This window comes from Natrix helvetica (genome assembly GCF_964273705.1).
Source record: "Natrix helvetica genome assembly, contig: HAP1_SCAFFOLD_395, whole genome shotgun sequence".
NCBI classification, from domain to species: domain Eukaryota; kingdom Metazoa; phylum Chordata; class Lepidosauria; order Squamata; family Natricidae; genus Natrix; species Natrix helvetica.
In genome coordinates, this window is record NW_028113389.1 from 1 (window position 1) to 19538 (window position 19538).

General features: G+C 47.4%; 1 long non-coding RNA gene across 1 annotated transcript; it reads right to left on the bottom strand.

Moving 5' to 3' along the window:
• Positions 1–11321: 11321 nt before the first annotated feature.
• LOC309388552 lies at positions 11322–18398 on the bottom strand. Its single transcript, XR_014174805.1, has 3 exons — positions 18234–18398; positions 12839–12934; positions 11322–11418 (listed from the first exon to the last, which is right to left on the bottom strand). It is a non-coding gene; the product is annotated as an uncharacterized lncRNA (long non-coding RNA).
• Between the last annotated feature and the right edge of the window lie 1140 nt (positions 18399–19538).

The following is a 19538-nucleotide window of genomic DNA, read 5'->3' on the forward strand; positions in this document are numbered from 1 at the left end:
ATATATATGCGTGTGTGTTGTATTTGTGCTGATAAATAAATAAAGGGAGACTAGTATAGATCTATTTCAAGCTATTTAGTTCTCATCAGCTAGCCATACCCGTACTGGGATTTGAACCTGGGCTGTGTTACATATTAGGCAGATTTGTTAGCCACTAAGCCACAGGCTCTCCTCATCATCATCTGAGCCAGGGAAATAGGTATGTATGTATGTATTTGGGCATACCAGGCCATCAGTGGTTTCTCCATAACTGCTAACCAGCGCATGCGCGCGAAACCCCACCACCTGGTTCATTTTGGGCCTAGCAGGCCTCCCTGAAGCCTCCTGGGACTAAAAACCGCAATCCCCTCTCTCCCCACATGCGCGCGCGACCCCCCCGCACCCTCCACACAGGCGCATATATCTCCCGCACGTGCCTTTCCCCCCCCCTGCGCATAAGCAGCAGAGACCCAAAACCAAGCTCGCCGGTGGGAGGCACGCACGCGTGGTGGAGCTGAGCTTGAGAGACAGCTTGCGTGCCCACACAGATGGCTCCGTGTGCCACCTGTGGCAGCCATGCCATAGGTTCGCCATCGCGGTGCTAGGGTATTAACTGCCTCTTTAATAGCCTCTTCAGTCATGCCCAGAAGACAAACAATGATCTAAGACAGGAGGAGGCAGGAGTTTTGGCGAAAATGGGACGCACTGGGCAGGGTTTTGGGAGGCCAAAAATGGCCATATTTGGTATGTAAGACGCACTGACATTTCCTGCTATACAATACAATACAATAGCAGAGTTGGAAGGGACCTTGGAGGTCTTCTAGTCCAACCCCCTGCCTAGGTAGGAAACCCTATACCGTTTCAGACAAATGGCTATCCAACATCTTCTTAAAGACTTCCAGTGTTGGAGCATTCACAACTTCCGGAGGCAACTTCTGTTCCACTGATTAATTGTTCTAACTGTCAGGAAATTTCTCCTCAGTTCTAAGTTGCTTCTCTCCTTGATTAGTTTCCACCCATTGCTTCTTGTCCTGCCCTCAGGTGCCTTGGAGAATAGTTTGACTCCCTCTTCTTTGTGGCAACCCCTGAGATATTGGAAGACTGCTATCCTGTCTCCCCTAGTCCTTCTTTCTATTAAAAGAAGGTGGGATGAAACTGACAAATGGAACATACAGCTAGAAGGATTTAAATTATTTAAAAGAAATAGACCAAATAAAAGAGGAGGTGGAGTTGCACTATATATAAGAAATAACTATGTCTCTACAGAAATAGAGCACAACAATAATGAGAACTATCTTGAATGCATTTGGGTCAATATTAAAGGTTGTGGGGGAAATGACATTGCCATAGGTCTATACTACAGGCCACCCAACCAAGCAGAGGAAGAAGATGAACTTTTTGCTAGTCAGCTAACTAAGGTATGTAGGAAGCACACCACAATAGTAATGGGAGATTTTAACTACCCTGACATCAACTGGGAAACAAACTCTGCACCAAGTGGAAGATCCAACAGGTTCCTAACAAACCTAGCAGACAACTTTGTTTTCCAAAAAGTAGAGAAGGAAACAAGGGGATCAGCCATACTGGACTTAATTCTCACTAACAGAGAGGAAATGATAGAAGGTGTTGAAGTCATAGGAACCCTGGGGGCAAGTGACCATGCAATATTGGAATTCAACATTATCCAAACACAAGTAGTAGAACAAAGTCAAACTAGAGTCTTGGACTTTAAGAAAGCTAATTTCAATAAACTTAGAGAGAGCTTGGGAAAAATTCCATGGATGAGAATCCTCGAGGGGAAAACAACTCAAGAAGCTTGGGAAATTTTGAAAAATGAGATTAGAAAAGCCCAGTCTAACACAATACCAATGAAGAAGAAAAACAACAGCTCCCAAAAGAAACCAGCATGGCTGCATAAACAACTATCTGACAAACTGAAAGACAAAAAAAGTAAGTATAAAAAGTGGAAGGAGGGGGACATAACTAAGGCAGAATATCAGCAAATAGCCCGAGCCTGTAAAGATGAAGTGAGGAAAGCTAAGGCTCACAATGAAGAAAGGCTTGCCACAAAAGTAAAAATTAACAAAAAAAGCTTCTTCCAACATGTTAAAAACAAGAAAAAAATTAAGGAAACAATTGGTCCATTGCTAGGAGAAAGTGGCAAGAAGGTGACAAGCAACAGGGAGAAAGCAGAACTATTTAACTCATGTTTTGCATCTGTCTTTACACAAAGGGATAAAACAGTCCAACCTATCAAAAGCAGCACCACAAAATTAGGAACACAAATTGAAATAGGGAAGAAAATGGTAAGTGAGCACCTGTCTACCCTAGATGAGTTCAAATCACCAGGACCGGATGGATTACACCCCAGAGTTCTGAAGGAACTAGCAGACGAGATCTCAGAACCACTGAATTATATCTTTCAGAGATCCTGGAACACCGGGGAACTACCAGAGGACTGGAAAAGAGCTGATGTGGTTCCCATCTTCAAAAAAGGGAAAAAATTAGATCCAGGAAACTACAGACCTATCAGCCTAACCTCAATACCAGGAAAGATTCTGGAAAAAATAATCAAGCAACGAATTTGCGAACACCTAGAAGCAAACAAAGTAATAGCCAAAAGCCAACATGGATTTGTCAAAAACAGATCATGCCAGACTAATCTTATTGCATTCTTTGATAATGTGACAAAATTAGTGGACCAGAGGAATGCCGTTGATATAGTTTACTTGGACTTCAGTAAGGCTTTTGATAAGGTAGACCATAACCTACTACTAGATAAAGTAGAAGAATGTGGGTTAGACAGCATCACCACCAGATGGATTGGTAACTGGCTGACCAACCGCACTCAACGTGTAGTTCTCAATGGAACTGCATCTACATGGAGGGAAGTATGCAGTGGAGTACCCCAAGGCTCTGTTTTAGGCCCAGTACTCTTCAACATCTTCATCAATGATTTGGATGAGGGAATAAATGGGGAACTCATCAAATTTGCAGATGATACCAAGCTGGCAGGAATAGCCAACACTCCAGAAGATAGGCTTAAGATACAGAAGGATCTTGACAAACTTGAACATTGGGCACTATCTAATAAAATGAAATTCAATGGTGAAAATGACCATTGGCTTACCTGAAGGGTCCTTTTCTGTACACCGCGGGAGAGTCCAAGCAATGGGTTAATTCAGTCTGCTTGCCCTTAGGACTGAGGAACTATTTTTCCTTAAGCCACACCTCCTCCTGGTGTGCTCAATCCCCCAGAATTCTTTGAAGGAGTCAGTTCGTGCGGACGGAGCGAAGCGTCCAAGATGATGTACTGTTGACACGAGGAACCCGAATCCCGGCCTTGAGAGCCAGGGTGGGTTGGACTCTCCCGCGGTGTACAGAAAAGGACCCTTCAGGTAAGCCAATGGTCATTTTCCTGTACACCGCTTGGAGAGTCCAAGCAATGGGACATACCAAAGTTATTGTCCATCTGGGTGGGCAGAAGAAGGCTCCCGGGATTCGGTCTCTGACACAACCGCCTGGAGCACACGCCTGCCGAAAGACGCCTCAGCCGAGGCGAAAATGTCCAGTTTATAGTGTCGCACAAATGGAGAAGGAGAGGACCACGTAGCGGCCCTGCAGATGTCCAGGATCGAGGCCTGGGTGGCCCAGGCCGCTGAAGTAGCAGCACTTCGTGTGGAGTGTGCAGTGATGCCGCGCGGGACGGCCTTGGATTGACTTTCATAGGCAGTCGCAATGCAAGCGCGAAGCCACCTGCCAATTGTGGAGGAAGTGACCTTCTTCCCTAGGGAACCGGGCTGGAAGGAGAGGAAAAGAGCCTCTGACTTCCTGAATTCCGCAGTACGAGCGATGTAGACCTTCAGGGCCCTCCTGACATCAAGATTGTGCCAGGATCGCTCTCTGGGATGCGACGGATGAGGACAAAAATTTGGCAACACAATGTCTTGCGCCCTATGGAACCATGAGTTTACTTTGGGGGTAAAGGTCGGGTCCAGCCTCAAAATGACCCTGTCAGGGTGGATGACGCACAGATCCTGGCGAACAGAGAGAGCCGCCAGCTCCGAAATCCGGCGAGCTGACGTGATGGCAATCAAGAAGGCCGTCTTCAGCGTCAGGAATCGAAGAGAAGTAGTGCGTAAAGGCTCGAATGGAGGGCCAGAGAGGGCCCGCAGGACCACGGACAGCTGCCAAGTAGGATAGCGATGAACGGTGGGAGGGCGAAGGTTAGAAGCACCCTTGAGGAAAAGACGCACCTTCGGGATTTTGCTGAGAGGCAAAAGGCGGTCGCCCGACCAGACAGTAGACAAAGCCGCCACTTGGCGTCGAAGGGTGTTCGGGGCCAGGCCCTTGTTGAGTCCCGCTTGAAGGAAGTCAAGCACTCTGGGAACAGGCGCGGTCGTCGGCTCGATGAGCAGTTCCTCACACCACTTGGCGAAGGCGGCCCAGGACGCATCATAAATCCTAGTGGTTGAAGGGCGTCTAGCCGCCTGAATGGTGTTCACTACCTCCTCCGACAGGCCTTGGTCTTTTAGTTGGTCCCCCTCAAGTGCCAGACGGCCAACTGGAGCCACTGGGGCTCTGGGTGAATCACGGCCCCCTGGCTGAGGGAGATCTGGTCCGGAGGAATGCGCCACGGAGGAGACACCGACAGGTGGACAAGGTCGGCAAACCACGACCTGCGGGGCCAATGCGGGGCCACGAGGAGGACCTCTGCTCCCTCTGCGATGACTTTGGAGATGAATTGAGGAAGGAGAGGCAGGGGAGGGAAGGCATACAGTAGCTCGCGGGGCCACTTGCAACGCAGTGCGTCTGTCCCCTCCGCCCCCGGGGTGAAGAACCGGGAGTAGAAGCGGTCGAGCTGCTTGTTGTCCCTGGACGCAAACAGGTCTACGGCCGGAGTCCCGAATCTGTCGGACATCTGGTGGAACAGGCGAGGGTCCAGTTTCCACTCCGCAGGATCTATGGTCGTCCTGCTCAGCCAGTCGGCCTGTGTGTTGTCCACTCCGGAGATATGGTCGGAGCGAAGGGATTCCAGATGGCGCTCCGCCCAGCGTCCCAGGGACTCCGCCTCTCTCATCAGTGCTCTGGATCTGGTGCCGCCCTGGCGGTTGATGTGGGCCTTGGTGGCCACATTGTCCGTCATCAGAAGCACATGTTGGCGATGGATGGGCCGGCTGAAATGGCGCAGGGCCAGGCGAGCAGCTCTCAGTTCCAGCAGGTTGATGCTGTAGCTGGATTCCACTTGGGACCACTTGCCCTGAACAACCAGGGACCCCATGTGAGCTCCCCAGCCGGAGAGGCTGGCGTCTGTGGTGATGATCAACCTCTCGGGTTCCTTGAATAGGTGGCCCTTGAGGATGGCCGGAGACACCCACCAGCGGAGAGACCTCTTCACGTCCGGGGGAACTCGAATCGGCCTGGTAGAGTTGCTCCTGGATGCCCTCTGGTGCGGCAGCAGCAGCCACTGGAGAGACCTGGAATGCAGGCGGGCCCACGGCACGATGGAAATGCAGGAGATCATTTTTCCCAGCAGCTGCGACAGAAGGACCACTGGAGCCTGCCTCAAGCTCAACACCTTGTGGGTCATGGACCTTAGACCGGTCAACCTGTCTCGGGAAAGGAAAACCCTGCACAAGTTGGTATCTATCACCGCCCCCAGGTGTACAAGTCTGTTGGTTGGGGTGAGATGGCTCTTCTCTATATTTAGAGAGAAGCCGTGGTTTCTGAGGGATCTCATAGTGGTTTGGAGATCCCGAAGGGCCTGCTGCCTGGACGACGACTGGATCAGGATGTCGTCCAGGTAGCACTGGAGCCTTATGGGCCTGCGTCTTAGCTGAGCCGCCACTACCGCCAGCACTTTGGTAAACGTCCGAGGAGCGGACGAGAGGCCGAATGGAAGAGCTTTGTACTGGAAGTGGCGACCCGCATAAAAGAAGCGCAGGAACTTCCTGTGCTGAGGACGGATGGGGATGTGGAGATATGCCTCTTTGAGATCTATAGATGTGAGAAGATCTCCCTGTCGAATCCCCGCCAGAATGGACTGCAGAGACTGCATCTTGAACCTCCGGTAGGCGATATGCCTGTTGAGGTTCTTGAGGTCCAAGATGGCTCTCCACCCCCCCGAGTTCTTTGGTACCAGGAAGAGGATGGAGTAAAACCCCCTCCCCTCTTCGCCTTGGGGAACTGGTTCCACGGCCCTGATGTCCAGGAGATGACGGACTTCCTGGTCCATACGCTGCCTCTTCTGGGGGCAGGACGGGACAGGGCACCGGATGAAGGTCCGAGGGGGAAGGGACAGGAATTCTAGGGAGAGGCCTTCCCTGACTGTCTGCAGAACCCAAGCATCCTCGGTGTTCTGGGCCCAATGAGAGGCGAACAGCTGGAGGCGACCCCCGATGGGCGCCAAGCCCTGGCAGTCACTTTGACTTACGGAACGGCCTGTTGGAGGCCCCACCGCGGTTATACTTGCGGAAGCCGAACTGCTGCCTGCCTCTGTCCCGAAAAGGCGCTCTGTCTTGGGACCTGTCGCCCTGCTGGCCGAAGGACCTATTAGAGGGAGAGAAGGAAGAGGCAGAGGTGGAAGGCTCGGAGGCACGAAAGGACTGCCTCCTAGAGTAGGGAGCGGCCTTACGTTCCTGCTTTTTATTTAAAGAGGGTAGGATCTTCCTCTTGTCCTTGGACTCAATGAGGAGAGGATCCAGGGACTCGCCAAACAATTTGGACCCCTTAAAAGGGGCGGAAGCCAGTTTCCATTTGTTTTTCTGGTCCGCTTGCCAATGTCGGAGCCAGATCAGTCGACGGGAAGTTATGTTAGAACCGAGGGCCCTGGAGGCAAATTTGGTGGCATTGAGGGACGCGTCAGCGGCATACTGGGAGGCCGCGATTATTTTTGACACGTCCTGGTGGAGACGGATGTCTCCCGCCGGGAGCTTGTTTAGGAGCTCGCGCAGCCAGATCACAGAGGCCCTATTAAAAAAGGAAGCGGAAGAAGAGGCCCTGATGGCCCAGGCAGCCGCCAGATGGGTCTTGTGGCACGCCTTTTCCGCCTTCTTGTCCTCCGCCTTAAGGCCTTCCAGGAGGTCGGCCGGTAGCGAGGAGTTGGAAGTGAGCGCAGCGATGGGCGGGTCGACAGTGGGAAGGGCCAGAAGGTCCTCCAACACTGGCTCCATAGTATAAAGCTTCCTATCTACCCCACTGGGAGAGGATTGCGTGGCTGGCTGAGCCCACTGGCGCTGGATTAAGTCGAGGAACAGCCCCGGGACCGGAACCAGCTCTTGCTGGGGCGCTGGCACATCAAACATGACCGCATTGGGATTAGCCGGAGGGGCATCATCCGCCGGCGCGGTCGGCTTGGGCTTGATCCCCACCCTGGTGGCAGCCTTGACCTTGTGAAGGACCGATTTAAAAAGGCTGGGCTTGAAGAGACCCGCAAAGGCGGGCGCTTCGGGGGGAAGGTCCTCGTCGTCCGAGAGGCCTAGCACCTCCGGGTCAGGGTCCTCAATGGCAGAGGCCTCGCTGACCACCGAGGATTCCAGGGAAGGATGGCGAGCACGCTTGCTTGGGGGCGGAGCTGCCTGATCGGGTTTGGAACCCCTAGGGGCCGCTGCGGTAGGACTTTTAAATTTCATTGCCTCCGTGATGCCCTTGGCAATGGCACGGGCCATTAGCTCCTGCATGCGGGGCGATAACTCCTCAGAGTCAGAATCGGGATCCAAGCCCTCTACTAGGGGGGGTGAAGCCTCACCCTGCATATCGTCTATGCTAGCATCCCCAGGGGGAGGAACCTGTTCACAGGCCCAGGAAGGGACCGGGGAAGCCGGCTCTGCAAATGACCTATTAGGGGATAGGTCCTGGGATTCCACCTCCTCGGCGAGGACCGACTGGAGATCTTCCCGGGAGGGAGGGGCTCCTGAAAGGGACTGCACCCTGTCTGCCTGGCGTCTGGCCTTCTCGAATTGCTTGTCAAGGGCCCGCTGGCGCCTTTCAGCATCCTTGGCCTCAGCTACCGAAGGGGTTCTGGAACGCTGTTTCCCAGAGCTACCCCCACCACTCTTGCCCGCACCCCCACTCCCCGAAGAGGAGGAACCCTTGCTAGGGGCCTGCGAGAGGCTCGGCCTAGCGTCTTGGGAATCGGGAGGACTGGGCAGGTCCATAGTCAATGACCACACAAGATGGAGCAAGGCTATGATAAGGCAGAAGGATAGATATAGACTGGGTGCTGTAATGGGAAACAAAACGAAATGATCGTTAAAATTGCCATATATACAATTAATCGAATCAATACTATAAAATCATCCCATGTTTCACACCAGTCGGAGGCCCAGGGGTAGGATTGGGGCCTGCACCGGGGTGCAAGGCTCCGCAGGAGAAGCAGGGAGGAGAATGACTATAGAAAAATTCTTTAGGCCTGCGCTTACTTAAGGCCTCCTCCCTGAGCCGGTATGATGACCGTTGGAATGGCACAGGAACCAGCGCCGCTCGCAAAAATAGACAAAAGGCGAAGGTGGCGATCCTAGCCCGAGAAACCCTTGCTAGGCCCTGCCACCTCCAGCGGCCTCCTGAACAACGAGGCTGATGCAAAATGGCGGCCATGGCTGGGCGCGCTATTTTCGCGCCTAAAAATGGCCGCCGCAACAGCGTGGGGCTAAGGGAGAGCGAGGGGCGAACGCGCCTCGCAATGGCGACGATCGCCCACTCCTCCCTGCGGCAGAGGTCCTCTAGCAGGCCGGGGAGCGAAAAAACTTCGACGAAAATAACAAACGAGGGGCCTGGGGAGTTAGGAACCTCGCCGCTGCAGCCGCGCCGTTTTAAACGACAAGCGGCAGGCCTCCGAAGCCGTCCCAAGAGGATCGGCTGAGGGGCACCCCCCACCACCTTCCAGCTTACCTCCTGGCCTTCAAGTGCAGATTGTACTGAAGAAAGTCGCAGAATTTAAGAGAGAAACGTCTCACGATGTTGGAGGAATAGTAGAGAAAAACTTTAAACGTAATTTGAGAGTCCAAGCCAAAAAAAGGATCAATTTAGCTCAGAGCTCTAACTAAATACGTCCAAACGGGCTGACTGAGGAAGAATTCTGGGGGATTGAGCACACCAGGAGGAGGTGTGGCTTAAGGAAAAATAGTTCCTCAGTCCTAAGGGCAAGCAGACTGAATTAACCCATTGCTTGGACTCTCCAAGCGGTGTACAGGAAAAGAGTAAGGTTCTACATTTAGGCAACAAAAACGGAATGCACAGGTACAGTATAGGTGATACCTTACTCAGTAGTAGTAACTGTGAAAGGGATCTTGGAGTCCTAGTGGACAACCATTTAAATATGAGCCAGCAGTGTGCAGCAGCTGCCAAAAAAGCCAACACAGTTCTAGGCTGCATCAACAGAGGGATAGAATCAAGATCACGTGAAGTGTTAATACCACTTTATAATGCCTTGGTAAGGCCACACTTGGAATACTGCATTCAGTTCTGGTCGCCACGATGTAAAAAAGATGTGGAGACTCTAGAAAGAGTGCAGAGAAGAGCAACAAAGATGATTAGGGGACTGGAGACTAAAACATATGAAGAACGGTTGCAGGAACTGGGTATGTTTAGCTTAAGAGAAAGAAGGACTAGGGGAGACATGATAGCATTATTCCAATATCTCAGAGGTTGCCACAAAGAAGAGGGAGTCAAACTATTCTCCAAAGCACCTGAGGGTAGAACAAGAAGCAATGGGTGGAAACTAATCAAGGAGAGAAGCAACTTAGAACTGAGGAGAAATTTCCTGACAGTGAGAACAATTAATCAGTGGAACAGCTTGCCTCCAGAAGTTGTGAATGCCCCAACACTGGAAGTCTTTAAGAAGATGTTGGATAGCTATTTGTCTGAAACGGTATAGGGTTTCCTGCCTAGGCAGGGGGTTGGACTAGAAGACCTCCAAGGTCCCTTCCAACTCTACTATTGTATTGTATTGTATTGTATTGTATTGTATTGTAAACTAGACATACCCAGTTCCTGCAACCGTTCCTCATATGTTTTAGTCTCCAGTCCCCTAATCCTCTTTGTTGCTCTTCTCTGCACTCTTTCTAGAGTCTCCACATCTTTTCTACATCGTGGCGACCAGAACTGAATGCAGTATTCCAAGTGTGGCCTTACCAAGGCCTTATAAAGTGGTATTAACACTTCACATGATCTTGATTCTATCCCTCTGTTGATGCAGCCTAGAACTGTGTTGGCTTTTTTGGCAGCTGCTGCACACGGCTGGCTCCTATTTAAATGGTTGTCCACTAGGACTCCAAGATCCCTTTCACAGTTACTACTGTTGAGCAAGGTACCACCTATACTGTACCTGTGCATTCCGTTTTTGTTGCCTAAATGTAGAACCTTACTCTTTTCACCATTGAATTTCATTTTATTAGATAGTGCCCAATGTTCAAGTTTGTCAAGATCCTTCTGTATCTTAAGCCTATCTTCTGGAGTGTTAGCTATTCCTGCCAGCTTGGTGTCATCTGCAAATTTGATGAGTTCCCCATTTATTCCCTCATCCAAATCATTGATGAAGATGTTGAAGAGTACTGGGCCTAAAACAGAGCCTTGGGGTACTCCGCTGCATACTTCCCTCCATGTAGATGCAGTTCCATTGAGGACTATACGTTGAGTGCGGTTGGTCAGCCAGTTACGAGTCCATCTGGTGGTGATGCTGTCCAACCCACATTCTTCTACTTTAACTAGCAATAGGTTATGGTCTACCTTATCAAATGCCTTACTGAAGTTTAAATATATGATGTCCACAGTATTTCGCTGGTCTACTAATGTAGTCACTATGTTTTTATTGTCCCTTGTTATGCTACTATCATGTTGAAACCAAGGAAGCACTTATGGTTATCCTGTTTACAGATATGCTAAGAGGGAAATGGTGATTTGGTTGTAAGGAGTTCTGGGGGATTTCCTACTCACACAACCTGCCCCACCCGCTACCACCCACACAGTTTAGGCTTCAAATATTTGCAGAGTCAGGAAGTTGAACAACGCAACATTACCCCTGCCTTCCATTGGTTGCTTAGAAAAGGGTTTCTCAAACTGGGCCACTTTAAGACACATGGACTTCATGGCTGGCTGTGGGATTCTGGGAGTTGAAGTCCATATGTCTTAAAGTGGCCAAGGTTAGGAAACCCTAGAAAGATTAAATTTCCCACTTCCTAAAATTGTCACAGCTTTGCCGCTTGAGGATTCTGGGAAGTGAAGTCTAATAGAACTGGGAGCGCCAAGCTGGGGAAGACAGGGCTACCCACATAAGAAAATGCCTGGGAGCACATCTGCTAATTCTGAAGCAGAAACAGCATGGCCAGTTGGTTTGATCCACTCACATTTGGAAGGGATATAATCGGCATACGTCTCCGTGTGACCCAGTTCCTCTGTTTCGTCATCGTCGCCCTCCTCTTCCTCTTCTACCTGAGTTTGGGACTGAAATGGAATGAAAAAACCAGAAATGTCAAGACAGGCGAGTAGCAAAATTGGCAACAGAGCAAACCTGGGGTCCACAAGTGATGCTTCAAAAATCAGAGGTGAAGATACAGGCGGGCTAGCATTTGGAAGGAGATTGAGAGGGGGTGGAGTCAAACGGGAAATTAGCTTAGAGTCTCTACATAGTCACAAGAGGACAGAGTCCAACTTCCCTTGATTGCCGTTGAATCTCACCCAGTTTTACCCAGGTGCGAACTGTGAGTCCAAGAAGATTCCTATATGTGGACTTGAGCAATAAAACAATAAATTGAAACCTTCGCAGGTGGACCTAATTGTTCATACCTGACATTATTTATATTAGATTCTCTACAAAACATTCATGTTGTCTCGGCAGCTGTTAGTCTTAAAACATATGTTCATGGGCTTTCAATAAAATATAGGAAGTGGGATAGGCTGCACGGGATGCGGTTATTATTCTCTGAATGGTATAACCCAAAGCATCAGGAAACCTATTGTTGAAAAGTCTTGACTTCTGTTAAATACGATTTCTCATAACAAAATCAGGAAGTGAGTGAAAATGTGGGCTGGATCAAACCTCCGGATCAAGAAGGAAATATCATGCTTGTTCTATTATTATTATTATTATTATTATTATTATTATTATTATTATTATTATTATTATTATTATTATTATTATTATTATTATTATTATTATTATTATACTTTATTCATTAAACATGAAACTCTTGTCAACTGAACATTCAAAAATGCATCACAAATACCAGTGACTGGTGCTAATGGTTGATGCAAAGTTGGGTGGGCATGACGCATCCGGCCCGCGGGCTGCCAGTTTGACACCCCTGCCATAGATGAATAAAAATGCCAACTACAACCACTCTGGATGTGGCTGACTGTGCATTCAGCCATAATACAGGCAGTCCTCGACTTACGATCATAACTGAGCCCAACATTTTTGTTGCTAAGCAAGAGACTAGTTAAGTTTTACCATGCCACGGTTGTTACGTGAATCACTGCAGTTATTCAGTCACACGGTGGTTAAGTGAATCTGACTTCCCCGTTGACTTTGCTTGTCAGAAGATTGTAAAAGGGGGAAATCACATGACACTGGTTTTTTTGCTCGTTTTGGGAGGGGCCCACCCCCCCTAGGAGCACTCTGCAAGCCTCCTAAAGGCTATTCATGCCTTTTTTTGGAGGGGGGGGAGGGAAATGGACCCATTTTTGCAAAAAAACAGGCTGTTTTCCGGAGGTTTGCAGAGCGCAAAAACATTTTTTTTTTTAAAAAATTGCCTCTTCAAAACCTTGGTGCGTCTTGTACTCTGAAAAAATACGGTAAACAAATGATTGTAAGTCGAGGACTACCTGTGATAACGACCTGGCCTGTCTTCATTACCTTTATTACCTGAATGTTTGAAAGACGAGGGATGTCCTGAGGGGCAGTGATGTGGTTTTCTATTCCCTGTAAACCTTCTAGACTTTCCAAATCGGGAGGCAAGACCTGAACGGAAAAAAGAAATACGGAAATGACTGTGTTTTCCCGGAAAGAAGACAGGGGTCATATTTTCTTTTGACCCCTGAAATAAGCGCTTGGCCTTACTCTCGGGGAGCTGTTATTATTTTTGAGGTGCAGGAGGCTTCTTAACCTTGGCCTGCGGCCCGCGGCTCAGCTGATCCAGAGAGGGCCAGAGGTTCTGTCTCTGTTTCTGGCACGCTCTGGCCAGCCCTAGCGTCCGCTGGACCTGGCGCTCTTTTTGCGGCTGCCACTAAGAGAAGGGGCACTGTAGCTAGGGCTTGCAGGAGTGGCCCCCACAAGGCCATTCTGCAGGGATGGTAGGTGCATGCAGGGCCCATGGGGCATGTTCCCCCTCCTTCCCCTCCCCAACCGGAAATGGCGGGGACTGGCTGCGCATGCGTTTAAATATTTTAGGGGAGGGCTTATTTTAGCGCATGCGCTCAAAAGCCCTGTTAGGGATGTAACCCTAGGCTTGGCTTGGCAATGTATATAAGCTGTGATTACTTTACTGTTACTTTAAATGCTTAAGAGATGTAATTGGCGTGTTACCTCAAGCAGCTATAAGAGGGAGCTAGAATGGCTGTTAGTTCTCTCTCTGTTTTGTTAGATGCTGATCGTGGATACTGTTTGATACTGCTCGTGAGTTACTGAGTCTTGCTACTGTTAGCCACTTTGTGTGCTACACTGAATATTGATAACTGACTGACTGAACTGTGTATGACTTGGACTGTTAACCGGACTCTGAATACTTCTATATTTCTACATAGTAAACTACTATATTTTTATACTATTCAGTGTCCCTGTATGCTGGTTTGTGGGTGTTATTCCATATCACTCTCATTACGCTTCTCTGCATACTCGCTCTCCCAACGGGGAGCCTAATTATTTAACAAGCCCGATTTGGCTTATTATCCAGGAAAGTCTTATTTTTCAGGGAAACAGGGTAGAACCATGTTAAAGAGCAAATCCCAGCCAACCTCATTGGGGCGCAGAAGCTAATCTTGTGAATCAGCGGGTGGGAAGGTACCAGAGGCCTTTAGGGTTGAAGTCTAGATTGAAAAATGGGGGTTTCTTACACGCCTTTGCTGTTGTTGTTTTTCTCACTGCCACTTTTGTGATTGTTTAGGTCAGTTGGATATTGGGAGGTGCTACAGCTGTTGTGAGGGCAGAAAGGGACATATGCACCCCATAGAATTTTTAGGCAGTGGTTAAAAAAAAAAAAAGCTCCCAAGAGTTCCCAGGAGTCCTAGGAGCATCCCAGCAAAAGGCTGAATGAACTACTGATTCAACAAAATAGAAAAGATATGCTTCTTCTTGTTATTGTTGTTGTTTCGCTGGAAAGTTGTAGAATTGCTCCTGAGGGTGAGATGGGCAGCGTATCAATTTGATAAATAAATAAATGCACACCAACAGATTGTGGTTGATACTCTGATCAATTGTTGATTGCCCTGAGCAGAAGGAAGTATAGGTTGGTTGCTGATTCCAGAGGAGAATATTATCTATCTATCTATCTATCTATCTATCTATCTATCTATCTATCTATCTATCTATCTACCTACCTACCTACCTACCTACCTACTGTACATTATCAATCATCTACATCTGTCTGTCTGTCTGTCTGTCTCTACCTACCTACCTACCTACCTACCTACCTACCTACCTACCTACTGTACATTATCAATCATCTACGTCTGTCTGTCTGTCTGTCTGTCCGTCTCTATCATCTATCTATCTATCTATCTATCTATCTATCTATCTATCTATCTATCTATCTACCTACCTACCTACCTACCTACCTACCTACCTACCTACCAACCAACCTACCATCCCTCCCTCCATCTATCACCTTCTCTCTCCCATCCATCAATCCATCCATCCTATTGCACTATTCAAAGCCACTCTGGGTACCATATAAATTCATTCATTTGTTCTTGTTCCTCTATTCATCCGTTTGTTCAATTTCTGCAGTCGTAATCCTGACAAGGGGAAGGCCCACCAAGCCCCCCTCCATCAGCCAGGTGGGCACTATTGTAGGAGGATTTGCTTTCTTGTACTCTGTCCAGTCAGGATTAACACCCAGGCGACAAATGTCAACAGCAGCCTTGGGATAAAGTACCATTGCCTTTTCCCACAACCTTTTCCTCTCCGGCAACTTGACCAAAGAAAAGAATATCAAGAAAGTTAACCTCTCCCGACTTATCAACAGAGGGAGTTGCTGCCCCGAATCTGCTCTTTCCTTTCCTCTTCCCTCCGCCTCCATTCTTCTTCTTGCATTGCATGTTAAGTTGCCCAATGCATGAGACTCTGAAACACCCTCCCTTCTGGGGTTTTGTTCATATTTATTGTTCAAATTGGTTCAGTGGGTTGTTTTACGAGCGTTTTAAATGTTTGTTTTACGGTACCTTTATGGAAGTGTTACCAAAAAATGATTGAAATATATTGATGATTTAGTGCTAAACCCAAAACTGCTAATATCTATTCAAATGTTGATGTTTTTCTATTTTTCTCTGTAAAAGTTGTGAGATTTGGGGGGACTGCTTTCCCCCGCACGATGTAGCTGTCAAAATTTTCTATACCCTTTTTAACCCTTTTTCCTTGAAAACATTTGTAAAAACCAATAAAACTTGTTAATAATAATAAAAATGTTTGATTTACTGCGTGCAGCCTAGAGCTACAAGGGGAGGATATGTAAATTAGATAAATAAATTGCAATCCATCTTACTTTTACGTATCTTGGATTTTTTTTTTATTATTATTTTGGCACCAGAAGAGATTTGAAGATTTTCTAATTCAGTTGCTCACTTTATTGTTCTCTATTCATGCCACTTAGAATAGAAAATAATAGCATAGAATGGAATGGAATGGAATAACAGAGTTGGAAGGGACCCTGGAGGTCTTCTAGTCCAACCCCCTGCCGAGGCAGGAAACCCTACACCACATCAGACAAATGGTTGTCCAACATCTTCTTAAAAACTTCCAGTGTTGGAGCAATCGCAACTTCTGGAGGCAAAGTTGTTCCACTGATTGATTGTTCTAACTGTCAGGAAATCTCTCTTCAGTTCTAAGTTGCTTCTCTCCTTCATTAATTTCCACATTTATAACACATGTTAGTGTGCAATTGGGGAAAAACAGTGCAATAAACAAAAGCAGCACTTTTTTTGTGATGTTGAACTAAATGTAGTCCTGGGCTTACCACTTTTCATTTAGTGACTGTTCAAAGTTCCAAGGGCACCGAAAAAAAGTGACTTATGACCATTTTCACACTTGTGACTGTTACAGCTTCCCTTTGGTTAGGTGATCAAAATCCAGCTATGTGGCAACTGACTCGTATTTACGACGATTGCAGTGTCCTGGGGTCACGTGATTCCTCTTTTGCGACCTTCTGACAAGCAAAGTCAATGGGGAAGCCCGATTCACTTCCCCACCGTGTTTCTAACTTCAACAACTGCAGGGATTTACTTAACAACTTCAGCAAGGAAGGTCGTAAAATGGGGCAAAAATTACAACTGTGTCACTTAGCAATTCAACTTTTGGGCTCTATTGCGTTATGTGGGGAACAGGGATGCTGCAACGGTTGTTAACGAACTAATCAAGGAGAGAAGCAACCTAGAACTGAGGAGAAACTTCCTGACAGTTAGAACAATTAATCAGTGGAACAGAAGTTGCCTCCAGAAGTTGTGAATGCTCCAACACTGGAAGTCTTTAAGAAGAGGTTGGATAGCCATTTGTCTGAAACGGTATAAGGTTTCCTGCTTAGGCAGGGGGTTGGACTAGAAGACCTCCAAGGTCCCTTCCAACTCTGCTATTGTATTGTATTGTATTGTATTGTATTGTATTGTATTGTATTGTTAAGTGTGAAAAATGATCATAAACCACTTTTTTCGGTCCCATTGTTAACTCTGAAAAGTCAGTAAATAAATGGTTGTAAGTTGAGGACTATCTATATCTAAGAGGAAACTCGTGCATGTAACCACAAATACAAGAAAAAGGATCCGGCAACTAAATTCATCCATCAGTGCTTTGAGTAATCAAAACCACACAGTACTTTTTAAGTTTGAAGCAACACTGCCAGAAAAACAACCCAAAAAACAAACCAACACAGCCCGACAATTGCTAGAATTTTAAAAAAAGCCTTTTTCAAAAGTTCTTCTTCAACTTTTATAGCCAGATGCTGATTATCTATAAAAGCACAAAAAATGCATTCCTGAACCCGGACTGAAATCTGGATAAACCCTAAAAGCACAAATATGCTGTAATTATTTCCCTTTTTTTCACACAAAAAAAACCCACCCTTTTTACAAACTCTCTTCCATTACTGGAAGTCTGAGTCACAATTACCAGCAGGAAGTTGGACGGCAAAGTGGGGGAAGTTTTGCGTATTTTCAAGGCTGACGAATGACAAACTACAGGTAATCCAGCTGTTGTTGTTTACTTTGCCTAGCAGCCGTTCAATCGGTTGGCTAATCACCCCACAGCCCCACATGGACAGATTCCCCTTCCCCAAATGAAAAGATCACTGTGGCGGCAATCTTAGGATCGACTTTTGAATAAAAGGCAGTTGTTTTCTCATCAAACAGGGCAATATTTTAAGCATTTATGCAAAGAAAATGTATCTGATTTCACAAATGGTTGTAAGCAGGAGTGAAGCACGCAATTAGAATTAGAATAACAGAGCTGGAAGGGACCTTGGAGGTCTTCTAGTCCAACCCCCTGCTTAGGCAGGAAACCCTACACCACTTCAGACAAATGGCTATCCAACATCTTCTTAAAAATCTCCAGTGTTGGAGCTTCGGGAGGCAACTTCTGTTCCACTGTTTAATTGTTCTAACTGTCAGGAAGTATCTCCTCAGTTCTAAGTTGCTTCTCTCCTTGATTAGTTTCCACCCATTGCTTCTTCTTCTACCCTCAGGTGCCTTGGAGAATAGCTTGACTCCCTCTTCTTTGTGGCAGCCCCTGAGATATTGGAAGACTGCTATCATGTCTCCCCTAGACCTTGTTTTCATCAGACTAGACATACCCAATTCCAGCAACCATTCTTTATGTTTTAGCCTCCAGTCCCCTAATCATCTTTGTTGCTCTTCTCTGCACTCTTTCTAGAGTACCCACATCGACAAGAGAAAGACAGGGAGAAAGAGAGACAGAGACAGAGAGAGGGAGGGAGGGAGGGGGAGAGACAAGAAAGAAAAAGAAAAAGAAAGAAAGAGAGAGATCAGAGGCTGGCCTCCATATGGTTGAAGAGAAAGAAAAAGAGAGAGAGGGAGGGAGAGAAAGATCAGGGGCTGACCTCCATATGGTTCTGCTGTGGCACATTGACGTTGACGTCCCATATCGTTGGCACCTGGGTGAGGCTGTCAGCAGGCAGGAATTCCTGAGCATCGGCAATATCCGAGAGAGAGTCAGCGGGAGAGGAGAAGAGGGAATTGTTGGAGAGTTCATTGAGGTATGCAGAATCCTGGAGGGTTAGTAGGGGGGGAAAAAAAACGGCATTACCTTTCAGTCATTACAGCAGCATGAGGATTACCCATATCCCCAGAACATTCCTGAAGTCGCAGGGTCTCCAACCTTGGCAACTTTATGACTTGTGGACCTCAACTCCCAGAAGTTGAAGTCCACAAGTCGTAAAGTTGCCAAGGTTGGAGACCCCCGATTTATAGGATCTAGAAACCAGACGTAGTTTGATATTTTTCAATTATGTTACACAGCCCTGCTTACACTCTTGCTGGCCACAGTTGTAGTTGTACTCCCTATCGTCTTAAATGCACCAGGCTGATATTGCTATTGGTTTTTTATTTTATTTGTAGTGATTTATTTATTTGAATACACTAGACCAGACAAGACTAGAATAGAATAACAGAGTTTGAAGGGACCTTAGAGGTCTTCTAGTCCAACCCCCTGCTTAGGTAGGAAACACTACACCACTTCAGACAAATGGTTATCCAACATCTTCTTAAAGACTTCCAGTGTTGGGGCATTCACAACTTCTGGAGGCAACTTCTGTTCCACTGATTAATTGTTCTAACTGTCAGGAAATTTCTCCTCAGTTCTAAGTTGCTTCTCTCCTTGATTAGTTTCCACCCATTGCTTCTTGTTCTACCCTCAGGTGCCTTGGAAAATAGTTTGACTCCCTCTTCTTTGTGGCAACCCCTGAGATATTGGAACACTGCTATCATGTCTCCCCTAGTCCTTCTTTCTCTTAAGCTAGACATACCCAGTTCCTGCATATTAAGCCAGTGAACTCTAATGGATTGGGAGCATGGAACAAATCATCAACCACATTTAATTATTCACATTTCCTGGATGAAAGCAAAGGCATTGCCTACAACAGGGGTGTCCAACCTTGGCAACTTTAAGACTTGTGGACTTCAACTCCCGGAATTAACATAGCTGGCTGGCTGGGGAATTCTGGGAATTGAAGTTCACAAGTTGCCAAGGTTGTGTACCTCTGCTCTACAGTCTATCTGGGAGTTGAATATGCCCATGCGCCCACACACAAAACACGCCCCAGCCTCTACATGGGGCTTCCCTTGAAATGCACCCGGAGGCTACAGTTGGTCCAGAACGCAGCCGCGCGGGTAATTATGGGGAGTAC